At 36.2% G+C, this 13,854-nt stretch overlaps 2 pseudogenes; one reads left to right on the top strand and one right to left on the bottom strand.

Annotated features, from left to right (window-relative positions):
* Nucleotides 1-4,143: 4,143 nt before the first annotated feature.
* LOC125777398 (succinate-semialdehyde dehydrogenase, mitochondrial-like) lies at nucleotides 4,144-5,081 on the bottom strand (annotated as a pseudogene).
* An 8,300-nt stretch (nucleotides 5,082-13,381) lies between these two features.
* LOC125777962 (small nucleolar RNA U3) lies at nucleotides 13,382-13,578 on the top strand (annotated as a pseudogene).
* The last annotated feature ends 276 nt before the right edge of the window (nucleotides 13,579-13,854 follow it).

Consider the following 13,854-nt stretch of genomic DNA (forward strand, 5'->3'; position numbering starts at 1 on the left):
GTCTTTATTGATTCATGTTCGTGGGCCTACATCTTTTTTGAGTTTGAAAAGAGTTAACGGCCTACAGTGTCACACTTTTTGTCAAGCATGTCAGGAATTGCATTTACTGGAAGATGATAATCACTGGGGTGCGACACTTAGGGATGCATCAGCAACAGGTTCTCCTCATCAAATACGAACATTATTTGCTATTATTATTTCAACATGTTTTCCATCTGATCCATTGCAATTATGGGAAAATTTTAAGGATTTTATGACCGAAGACATTTTGCATCGAATGCGCCAAATTGCAGGAAATAACGATTTAATAATTACACTTGAAATGTTTAATGAAGCATTAATTATCATTGAAGATATTTGTTTGGTAATTGCAAATAAAGCATTGACATAACTAGGTTTGCCAGCTCCAAATCTACCAATGCATGATGCATTCAATTAAGAAATAAATCGTGAAAAACAATATGATTTGAATGAGTTGACCACATTTATAAACCTTAATTTGCATAAATTGAATCCAGAACAGAGACTCGCATATGATACCATAATGAAATCAGTAAGAAACGAAACTGGAAGAATGTTTTTTTAGACGCTTCAGGAGGAACTGACAAAACATTTCTGATTTCCTTGCTATTAGTGTCTAAAAGATCACAGAGTAACATAGCATTTGCACTTGCATTGTCTGGAATAGCAGCGGCGTTATTAGATGGTGGTTAGACAGCCCATTTTGCACTTAAATTACCACTGAATATGAATGTAAATGAAAATCCCACCTGTAATGTTTCCAAAAATTCGGAATGGGCAAAGTCTTGCAACAATGCAAATTAATAGTAAAGGATGAATGTACAATGGCCCATAAGAAATCAGTGGAAGCGTTAGACAGGACATTGCAAAACTTGCGTAGTAATGATCAACAGATATTTGGTGGCGCTTTGATTCTGTAGGCTGGTGATTTTCGTCAGACATTGCCTGTGATTCCCCGTTAAACACCAGCAGATGAATTAAAAGCATGTTTAAAGTCATCTTATTTATGGATACATGTACAAATACTCAATTTGACTACAAATGTGCAAGTACAAATTCAAAACGATCCATCGGCCGACACATTTTCAAGGCAACTGTTGGCAATAGGCAATGGTCAACTTGCTGTTGATCGTGAAACTGGCTTAATCACTTTACAGATAACTTTTGTAATATTGCACCGACAAAAGAAGAATTGGTGTCAAGTGTTTTTCCAAATATTGCAGAATATTATCGCAATCATAATTGTTTAGCTGAAAGAACTATACTGGCCGCTAAAAATGAAGACGTTGGTCAAATGAATGCAGACATTTTAACCCATGTTCCTGGCGAGGTTGTAACATATCAATCAGTTGACACGGTTACGAATCAAGACGACGCTGTTAATTATCCGACAGAATTTTTGAATTCATTGGATTTACCCGGATTTCCACCTCATCGTTTATAATTGAAAGTGAGTGCTCCCATTATTACGCTTCGAAATATAAATCAACCACGATTATACAATGGGACAAGATTAGCGGTTAAAAAAGGTCATGAGCAATTTGATCGAAGCAATAATTTTAAAGGGGAAGTTTAAAGGTGAAGATGTATTGATTCCACGAATTCCAATTACCTTTTGAATTCAAAAGACTACAGTTTCCAATACCTCTTGCATTTGCTATTACAATTAATAAAGCGCAAGGGCAATCGGTGGAATTTTGTGGAATTGATTTAGAATATCCATGTTTTTCACACGGCCAGTTATAGTTTCGTGCTCACGTATTGGCAAGCCTTCAGTTCTCTTTATCTACACAACAACTCATGACAAAACCAAAAATGTTGTCTACGAAAGAGCTCTAAGATAGTTTAAGTGATACATAGTTTAAGATTGTAAGAAACTAGAATTAAAAGTTGAATAATAGGGAACAAAACCAACTTTTATAAAAACAAGTGTGTTTCTTTTCTTAATTTGGTTTGGCGTGCGAAGCAGGCACCTGGCCCGCTAGTTTTAAATAAAAACAGTTGCAAGTTTTTCATATTTCATGCTATTTTTATTATTAATATGTACATAAGTACTAGAAAAAATTTAAATATTCAAGCTAAAAAATGAGGATAATGTTTAATTATTATTTTTTAAATAACTAATTATTCAAAAGGTATATTATCATAAAAGTAATTACAGTCTGCTTGAATTAAAGTTTTTAGGTCCTGCTGATGCTGCCATTTCTTCTTAGTTATTGTTAAACTTTGTAAAAGCATAGACTGCTGAATTCCTAAAAAAGCACGGGTCTGATCACTTAGATCATGGAGTCGCTAAGCCGAACTCTGACGGCTCCTTCTCTACCCATATACCGAGGGAGTTGTGGGTGGGAAGAAGCCGTTGGAGAAAAGGGACAGTTAGCTTCTTCACGGATGGGTCGAAGGTGGAGGGGTCTGCTGTCAGGAGCTCTCCATCAACTCCAGTAGATTTACTACTCCGGAGTGCAGCCTCCTTCAGAGAAGTGACCATCGACTCAGATAGCAGAGCGGCGATTCCAGCCTTGAACTCATTAATAATGAGAGAATTCAGAGCTTATCGAAGACCTAACCTTTGTGATAAGAATGATATGAGCGCCAGACCACAGCGGAATCGCAGGAAACATGAGCTAGCAAGAAGAGGCACCCTAGAACCGCTCTCGGTAGAATGGGAGCGGATCTGTGCTCCCGTATCTTATACTATTACTGAATAGCTGGGCGTCGCGAAAGCTTGGCCAGCGCTGGGCCACAATTTTTACACACGCTCTCGTCATTGCCCTATTGGCTTCTACGCAGTAAGGCTTGGAATCCTACCAGACGCCATCTGCAGAAGCTGTATGGAAGAAGATTAGGTGGAAACAACTCAACACTTCCTTCTTGGCTGTCTTGCGTTAGGGAGGTTAAGACTTAATCACTTGGGGGCGCATACCTTCAGATATCCCACCGAACTGGTGAGAAGCGTTTTGTTAATTCATAAGTTCGAGCACAGGGGTTCTTCTTTTCTATGGCCTCACAAAGGGCTACATATATGTATATAGCAGTCCATGTCCGATCAACCATGTAGCCTAATCTAACCAAAGAACACTGAACTTAATCACTAAAAATAAATATTAACAATAAATGAAGGCTAACTTCGATATAAAAAAACAAACACTCTGTTATATTTACATACATGAGTGATGATACGTTATTTTGTTTAACGAAATCAAGCACTTGATGATACGTTTTTTTGAATTTTTAGTATAGCTTGGGTATTTTTGATCCCAGAAGCTTAAAATTTGAGACACATATGTAATATGTATGATGTGGTGATTCGTAATCAGTAAAAAACTCAATTTTTGAATTTTTTGATGATACGTTATTTTGCATTTCAGGTGACGATATATACTATCAGTTGGAAAACAAAACAAAGAAAATAAAAAAAAATTGTGTACGGAAAAGTCACTTTTTGGAAATTTACGCTCGTAATTCGGTTAAAAATGAACATTTTTTAACAAACCATCCTCATTGAATTCTCTTCAAAGTGGTTCAGGCCATTTTTCATTTCATGCAACGGCTTAGTCAGCTATAGCGATCAGACAAAAACCCAACTTATTTTTCTATATAACCTTTCTTATTAGGTTTCAAGTTTTCAATTTTAATGTCAACATTTTATTTTATTTGTTTATTACATATTATTTATGTTTTCATTTCTCTATTCGCTTTCAGCGTGCATATTTTATCCACCTCCCCACTCAATAGTACTTCAATCCAACCAAACAGATATACTTCATTTCAGTAAATTTATCGATGCCATAATGTCCTCCCTAACGTCCGACACCGGATTCCCTGATGCAACCAAATGACGCCTCCGCCTGCGACGCCAGTCCTACATTAACACCCACAATGCCAACCTCAAGTCGTCGCTCCACTCTAAATACTTCTTGCATGTTTTGACTATAGAAGTACGCCGCTAACCCACGCAGTGAACTATTAGCCCTGGTCACAACTTCGTCTTCCGTGTCGAACTTTGGCAATGTAATAACAGAGCAGAAGATTTTTTCATGATAGATACGTACTGTACTATCCACGTCGGTAATGATGGTGGGTGCATAGGAGAGTTTTCTTGCAAATGTTTACCACCGCATATTACCTTTGCATGTCTGGAAAGTGCGTCTTTTATGAATGTCTCAATTTGCTTTAATTGTTTAACGTTTTAGCAAGCTAGCTGATTCTCGAAAAAAAAGTTTGCCAACTTCGGAAGAGCCGGTAAAAGATATGCCACATACCAGCGGGCTTTGACAGAAGAGCTCACCGATGGCAGGAGCTCCATTCGTGGTGATCACGTTGAAAACATCAGCTGGTATACGGGCCATTCGGGAGAGTTTAGCGGGTGCCAAACAGGTATGTGGTGTATTTTCGTCAGGTTTGACGACGACTGTGCAGCCTGTTGCAGGTTCGATGTTATTAAATTTAGCATTAATTTTTTCAAAATTCCCGGCGGCCCTGCGGCTTATACTTACCGGCAGCCAAAGCCGCAACTGCTTTGCGTAAGACTAAGGCCATTGGAAAGTTCCATGGTGTTATGAGTGCTGCGACACCATGTGGCTCGCGCAGCACAATCAGCTCCTGATTTCTCACTGAACTGGCAACAAGTTGGTTATCAATGCGTCGTGCTTCCTCGGTAAACCATTCGAAAACGACTGACCATAAGCTAATTCGGATAGTGACTCGGTCAATGGTGTTTCAGATTCCGCCGTGATAATGTTAGCCAATTCAGCGTAATACTGTGAAATCAAGATGTGCCAATTCTGTGGAGAAATCAATTAGAAGCTTAACGAGATATATTCAACTTCCATCCGGACGCGTAAAAAGCTCTTGTGGCGTCAACTATTGTTTTTTGCGCTTCGACTGCAGTCATGTCAGGCACACAGCCGATCCCTTGCATATTTTCGAACTTCGGATGTGGCACCGCTTGTCGCATCTAACCATTCGCCTCCAATGTAAGCTTGCTTAAACCAGAGAGAAGTCGTCGACGTGTTAAATTTGTGGAGTAGAGAGCAGAGGATCAATTTACTATTGCACATTCGGTACAATGTTGAAAAAACAATATACCTTTTTCGTTTTTAATAATACTAGTTTGAATTTTTGTCTTTTATTTTGATATTTTGTTTGTAATGTAAAGAGTTGCTAACTACATAACACATTTCTCAAGACGGTTTATTTCGAAAACCGGTTATTTTATTTTTCTTTTTCAACTCTCGATATAAACTGGCAAAACCGACTTAGACGGGATCTAGAGCGACACAACAAAAAGAACTTTAGATCTTACCCTATAAAAATGTGATATTTCCTACCTTCGTCTGACTTCTCTAGAAATTGATACAATTGCATACACAAGACAATCATAATTTAATATTCTACAATCTTTATTTGAACATCTAACTTTTTTATTTAAAGACAGTTTTGGGCTTACTATACATGAAAACACACTTGGACCCGAAATATCGGTTAAGCATTACAATCTCTGAGCTCTACAAAAGAAGCAGATTTTAATAGTTCGACTTCAACTTATTTGAGCAAACTAAGTAAATCCAACAAGTTAATGCTGAGTCATCGGATAAGCGATCAGCAAGCTCGAGTTGGTTACGAAATTGTCATGAAAAATTACAAATTTCCGTAAAGATCGTTAATAGATGTGTTCAGGTCTGAAAACTGAAGAATTGTAATGTGCAGTAAATAAAATCAATGACCTATATAATCAATGTCAAGTTGGTTTATTTTAAGACCTGTCGAATCCATCGATAAAAAAATTGACTTTATACAATTGATTTAACAACTATCGACCAAAATCATAAATAACAACTTTATTTCGTGGATATCCTTTCAAAGGTTTTAAAAACCCAAATCTAATACTTAATCGTATTCTTTTTCATCAAATATTATTCGCGAATTAATTGAATTTATGAATTCTTTCCCCATTCGCAAAAATTCTTGCATTCCCATTTGTCGCATTTTCACTGGCAGTCAACATTTAAAATATAAAATATTTACGCAGATCATCAATATTAATTACCATATGCGACAGAGCAATGGAATAAAGAGATGAGACCAGTTTACATATCCCAAACAAGTGAAAAGAAAATAGCAAAAAAACTAAATAAAACGTTTGCGGGAAAAATGCTATGCGTTTTGAAATTATTGCGCCAATTATGTATTTAACAAAGTTCAGACCACAAAAATGGCACAGCAAAACTTAAACACACTCAAATAATAAAAACATCTACAACCAGTATAAGGACAAACTACTGTGAGAAGGAGAAAGGTGATATCAGAACAGTAGTGCAAATAGTGATGTGCTCTGGGTACATCTTTAATAAAAATTAACCAAACCTCAAATTTCTTAAAATTTCAGTCATTAGTTTACAATTTATGTCAGTTATTAAGAATAAAAAATTAATACTCTATGTTTACTATTTCTATAGCTATCTACCGTCTAGAATATGTTCAGTCATGCCTTTTAACCATGATTTTATAATTATAATAATTTTATGTCACGTACTAATTATTTTTGTAGCTTAGGACTGGAGATTTATTCCTCTTGTTTTTCTATGGGTCCCAATAAGCACAGATTTCACTAGAAAGCCGAACCCACTTTTCATATCAGCTATTGTAGTCTGTCAATTACGAATTCCAATAAAATCGTTTTCTGCCTATATACAATTGTATATTATCAGGTGTACCGGTATGAAATTGGCGTTTTTTATGAAAATGAATTACTGATTTTGAGTGGGGAATGTATAAAAAGGTATTCAAGGTATTGATATTTCAGATATTTTAACCACCTTTCTCGCAATTTGTGGATGCCATGCCAATAGAAATGTTTGTCTTTTGAAGTAAACCAATCAGACACCAAATTTTGGCTTCTGCTTAGGGATTGAAGTGCTGCTCAGCCAATGCGTGTCCCATCAATGAAAACAAATGGTAATCGGAAGGGACCTAGTCTGGTGAATACGGTAGCCAGCTCCAAGCCAACTATTCTGATTGTATCCTGAACCGATTTTGCTCTATGTACAGGTGCATTGTCGCGTTTCAAAATTACTTTGCCGTGTTTTCTGCCCCATTTTAAGCGTTTTTCGATCAAGGCATCATTCAAATTTATCATTTGTTACATTTGTGGTGTGTAGCGATTAAGGATAAAAGTTTCACCAGGTTCTAGAAGCTCATGATATACCACACCCTTTTGATCCCACCAATCTCACAGCACTGCCTCCTTATCGTATCGATCTGTTTTTGCAGTCGATGTTAAAGGATAACCTTATGATTTGGTCCCTCTATTATTCTTAAAATAAATCAATTTCTTCGCCAGTGACTATTCCAATTCAATGTAAAACTGATTTTCTTTCGCGTCTTCGAAGCAAAATTTCACAAGTGGTTTTTCGGTTTCCATTTGTTTTTCTTTCAATTCACGTGGCACCCATTCTTCACATCTTTGGATCTTTCACATAGCTTTCAAATGGTCTGAAATGGTTTGTTGTTCAACATACTTATAACATGTCTGCAATTTGCTTTAGATTCGAAGTTTCAACTTCATCTAATATTGCTTACAGTTCGGCGTCTTAAATTTTTTTTGGTAGACTTTCGCGTTCATCGTTTCTCACGTCCAAATCATTATCTCTGAACCGTGAAACCATCTTTTGCATGCTGCTTTGATAGAGCATAATCACCATATTCGTCGATGCATTATGTGCGAGACTGTAGTATTTTTCAAATGGAAACAAAAAGCTAATGCTTTCCGCAAATAATCACTTTTCGGTACACAATTTGACATTTTCAACACATAAAACATGTGTACTGGGTTTCCCAATAGGGATGTTATGATTTCTAAGTGTAATTTCATTTTTAATATGAATTTTTCTCATTGTGTTCAGTAATGTTATTTCATCAGGGAAAGATATACGCAAGAACAACGTTTACAAATTAGTAAATTTTATTATCAAAATATTCATTCACCAATTGCAAGTTTTCGTGCGCTTTTATCATTTTATGGTCGTAATAATCGTCTGCACTCGCTATTCGTCAAATTGTTGAAAATTTCATATATATTATTTTTCCAGTACCATTCAAACTAATGAAAATTATTGCTGCCATTCAGACAAGTGCTAAAAACGTCAATTTGTCGATTCCAAGATGTTCTCAAAAATTTAAACTGTCTAAAGGCCCAACCAGGATTTGGGCTTAAATCCATATAAAATTATTCTTACTCAAAAACTAAAGCCATTGTACCACAGTAAACGTCGTGAATTTTCTGATTTTACCTTGCAACAACTTAAAAACTATAACGATTTTTTTTAAGGAAATCATATTCACCGATGATGCTCACACCTCACCTGAGTGGTGAGGTAAGTAAACAAAACTGTCGATTCTGGTGCGAAGAAACACACAAATAATCTATGAACAAACATAACATTCACCTAAATGATAGGTTGATGTTGATTTTGGTCTGGTGGACTTATCATTTCGTACTATTCTCGAAATAAAGCTGGTGATACCATTACCGCGAACGGTGTGCGGTATACTTGTAGATCGATGATATCCAAGTTTTTATTGTCGTAATTAAAAGAAGTTGATATTGGCAGTAAAACGGGGCTACCTGCCACATAGCACGTGCAATAACCGATTTACTCTTATTGGAAACCTCTGTATAACGTTGATTTGGATAAGGTCGATAGAGATAAAGTCTCAAAAGCGTACAAAAAACTGTTTTCTCACTCAAAACAAGGGCATCTATAAATAATCTAATTCAAATATCATGAACCTTTAAATCAGGATTACACGCGCCCATCCCGTACTATATGAAATGTCGAAATGTTTATCTGACTTTTTTTAACATTTCGGAAAAAATCCATATCTAAAATAAACATAAATAAACACTCATAGAACTAGAAATCACAAGAAAACGGTATTCAAAAAATTGTATGGAGCCATTCTAAATTAATATTCATTCATTGCATACACAATCAATTTCAAGTCACCAGAAATTTTTCATCAAACTGAAATTCAGATAAACTAAAAACTAAAATTTTAATCAGATTTAACTTATTTTCAGCCGACAGTGCATCGCAACTTAGCGCCAGCAATCAACAATTAAAATTTTCTGCTCTATTTGTATTTTTATGGTGACGTGGTGACGTGGTGCCGGGATCCAACGAGAACAAACCTTTTTTACGGCCAGGTGTTCATTCAATATCGAATGTATGGTGGTGGGAGATATGCATAGGCATGCCTCTATCTGAATGTATGTTACATGACGGTCTTGCATTATCGGCATCGATGCTTTCTGGCACAACGGCTGTTTTTGGACGACCTTCACGGAATTCGTCTTTGAGCGAGCGTCGGCCACGATTGAATTCATTGTACCAGTTTTTCACAGTGCTATAGGATGGTGCTTCATAGCCATACAAAGATTTTAGTTCATCGATGCACTCTTGTCGTGATAATCCACGTCGAAAGTTTTGAAAAATGATCGCACGAAAATGTTAACGAGTTAATTCCATTTTTTGGTCGAGATGAATTTTTTAATTCCCTGTAAATAAAACAATTCACGATTAAATGACAAAACGTTCTGAGTGATGTTATGCTAAAAAATGTCAAACTTTCCAATGGAAATGTCAGATTGCACCTGGCAACACTTAGTGTTGCCTACGTCAGAGATATATATAGCAGCCTACGTATATATATTATATACATTTATATGTAAATGCAGTTTGCTTAACAAAGTTGAAATGAGAGGGAATTCAGATAGATGGAGAAAGGGAGAGCGGCAGAAAGGTAATGAGAGGAATACGCCGAAAACTATTTGCGAGAGTTTGGTAGCGATTGTTTTTGCAGAGGAGGAAGTGCAAATGACACAATTTAGAGCAATTGCAACAGCAACACCGCAAACAACAACAAATACTTATGAATATGCATTTTAGCACTTGCCCGCCGGCATCAACCCGTCCCCGCGCTAGTGCACACTGCCATTAGGCTGCCTGCAAACACTAGTCTAACACTAGAAATATTATTCATAGCATATTTTCAGCGATTTATATTTACTCGTTTACTCCATAAATTGCACTTCATCTCATTTATCCGTTGCCCCAACTCAATAGTTATGCAAATTTTATGGGCGTAAATTATGTCTGCACATATTTTTGTGCGTTTGTGTTTGTAGCTGGTAGCTGGCTTTAATGAAGGTTTAAGGGAATCGGCCGCAGCGAATTATAGTTTCTAAACAATTGTTGTTTGTGCAGCTACGTTGTCGTACAAAACCATGGACGCCAAAAAGTAGGTTATGCAGCTGATTACAATCGCTGCTGACTTGTTGAATTTCTTGTTGCAAGCGGTAAAGCCACGATGGAAAGCGAATTGTGTTGCGCAAAAGTTTTGTCTACTTAAATTTAATTACAATAAACAATTATGCGAGCTTTTATTGTAGTTGCCAGAGTGCTGTAATTTTTTTGCATTTTCAACATAATATTTACAGTGGTTAAAGTGACTTATCAGTGCCTTAATCATGTGCTTGCATAAATTCTGTGTATATTTCTATAAAATAAAACTAAATAAATGGAATGGCACATCATGAAACCTCATTTTCAAAATGTTCTTTGTATCGTTCAACGGAATCATTGGAATCTTAAAAAGACGGTGGAGAATTTTGGGATATGGCAAGAGAGGAAGGTATAATTCCACAAAAGTGGCAAAAATTACTAACGTTTGTGCGACATTGCATAAAATTTAAAACAAGTTATGACACCGGGGTAGCGAACCGCCTTACCTCAATCGGCCAAACGATAAGATACCAAATGGTAATCTTTATTAAATTTAATTTTAAAATGTATGTTTTAACTTTTAAATAATATTTTTTTAATGTAAACTGAAATACAAAAATTTTGTTCATGTAAACTACTTTCTTTTATTTTTAATGAGGTTTTCCATCCATTGGTTTCTTGTTTTTGTTTATTTTTACTAAAAATTATAAAAAAAAAATTATAAACTTTAAAAAAATTTACTCACATTTGCATAAATTTGTCTGCAACGTTGAAAGTTTTCATTCGAATGAGATTTCAATCGATACGTTTATATACTCGTTCACGTACGATATCATGTCAGATTACGAAAGAAGCGTTACGATCACGCTTGTCATAATCCGAAATACACCAACATGACGAGTAAAACGTTTACGAACGTAACCTGTTCAAGCCCTTAGGAACCGAATATATGAACCCCAGTAAATATAATTGAGTTTTCAACAAAAATATCGGTCAATATGTGAGATATACAATTGAAATTCAGAGAGAGTTTCCTTGCAATAGTAATTTTGTGTATCAAAATTGCGTCGAATCGGGCCAATATTACCCTGAGTCTGCTGGATATATACAAATTACAGAACATATAACTATTACCAGGATTTTGTGTTTCTAATAAATCTTATGCCGAATTTATCGGTCAGTGTATGAGTTGTATAGAGTATATTTATATATAACAAGAGGACTCGTCCACGCTTCACTGTGGCTGATACATAGATACTACTAATACTACCATCTATATGATTTCTATTAGTTGGATTATAACTATTAGTTAATAAGATATAGCATTTTGGTGAAGCAACTTATGTTAGTTAAAAAAAAAATGTATCATAAAGCATTTCGTGTGTCAATAAAGCATTGCTTTTTTGGGAAAAATACTGTTGAATTTGGGCTCAGGGAAATCTTCCGTTGAGTTGCAAAGTAGGTTCTCGCAAGTTCATAATCCAACAAAAACAACTAATTCTGAGAAGTGTTTAAGTACTCTCCAATCGCAATAAAGCCGAATTTTTGCGTCGGTGATAGAAATATAGCCCCATCACTTCCCACTGGAGTCCAATCAACAGTTATTCGAGTGGACTGCACATGATGAACTGGTTCTCAGGCGTGGAAAAACGAAAAAGGCGGCTGGACAGGTTGTGAGATCAGTCTTTTGGGATGTACGTGGTATAATACATACTCAACTACTGATTACTGAACCATTTATAATCTATTTCACTGCGTATTTGGTTGCAGTTCTCTTCTTCTATTCCAAATACTTAGCAATTGTATTATTTTTGAGGAAAATGTCAATGTTGTTGGAAATGTTTCCGCTGGCTGTACTGTATTCTCTGAGTTGAAAAACACTCTTTAGCCATTCTTCAAATGAACTGCGAGACGCACAACAGTCGAAAAACGTTCATGTATTGCAAAAGTAAATACCCTACAAAGCGCTTTATTGCAGTTCACGTATCGACCTTATCGTTCAAGTCCAATAACCGCCATATTGGTTCCTTTGATGACGTACTTACAAACGTATTTTATAGATTGCACCAAATTGCAATACTAAACATTGATATGAGTTTTGAATGTGAATTAGACAACAGTGGAGAATACAGTACGATCCATATGTTGTCAACTTCGATATTCAATACTCTAAGTTGTATGGTCGTCTGATGAGCTACGACGATAGAGTGGATATCCATCATTTCCAGTTTGCGATTCCGAAAGAAAAGCAAGTGGATAGTATTTCGTGCATTTATTGTTAGATATACAAACCGAAGTAGGATTGTGGTGTCCGCAAGGTCCATGAATCATAAAGATTTTGATCACTTCGTTTAATACTGGATCTTTCTCTTCATCAGGAATTTCCGCAGAAATGATTTCATTAATTTGATCTGGATCCAAAGAAGAACATCGTAGCTGTTGTTTGAAAATTCCTGCTGTGACAACGTGGCGATCGCTTGCTGATTGACCTCGATCCATAATTCCACACGTATGTCATCGCATCCTGGGAGTACTCGTTCATGTGCCTTGGCGTTGATGGCAAAAAGAACACCGACCGATATTAGCGGGACGTCTTCGTGGCTTCGTAACAAATTTCAATCTGTAATTGATCACTTCGTTTGAAACACACATAAAGTTAAAATTAATTTTCAAAATTTTTGGAGTTATACTTTTTATACGACGCCGGAAAAGGTTGCGATAGATTCAGGTTGCGCAACCTTGCTCAATATGAATCTAACGCAACCTTGTCTGCCAAGATGTTCGAGCAGCAAGCGAAGGGGTGACAATCGGCGATCGTTTGTTCGTTTCTTTCGGCACAGCTCGGCTTTTCTACCAAGAACACAATGTTGCCATGCTTATGCTGTTGTTGTTTTTGTAGAACAATGTTTCAATTTTTGGTTGGTGACATATTCACATGTGTGCGCATTTGTATGTTTGTATGCTTGTGCATTATTGAAGTTATAGTTCGTTTTCTTTCGTTTGTCTTTCTGCGAATTCTCAACAATTTTATGTGACTTTTGTTTGAAATACTCTGCGTTGGCCTTTGAAAAATTAAGACTATACTTCACAGAATCATTTCTGTGTGTTCATTTCCATTTTTGGAAATCGACCCGCGATGGCGAGGTATATCGTTTTATCTGACAGCGTGAGGTTTAAGAAGTTCATTTCTAATTTTGTCTTGTGGCATATTAGAAATGATGTTTCTTCGAAAATCGTTCGCTTACAACGGATAAAACGACTTCTGAGTGGTGATTTTAATGAATAAATTCCTTTTGGTTGAAATACTCTGCGTTGGCCGTGGAAAAGTTAAAACTATACTTCTCAGGATCATTCATTCCTTTCATTTCTTCAAAAAAAATAATGACTTTTAGAAATATGCATATTTGCATTATTTTGTTGTCATTTCCATATTCGTACCAATAGAATTTCTACGGCATAAGTAAAGTAATGGCCGCCGAATGTCACCCCTTGCCGCTGTAGCAGCGGCCTACAATCATGCGTAGATATGTATGTATGTATACGTGAT

The sequence above is a fragment of the Bactrocera dorsalis genome, chromosome 3 (genome assembly GCF_023373825.1).
Source record: "Bactrocera dorsalis isolate Fly_Bdor chromosome 3, ASM2337382v1, whole genome shotgun sequence".
NCBI classification, from domain to species: domain Eukaryota; kingdom Metazoa; phylum Arthropoda; class Insecta; order Diptera; family Tephritidae; genus Bactrocera; species Bactrocera dorsalis.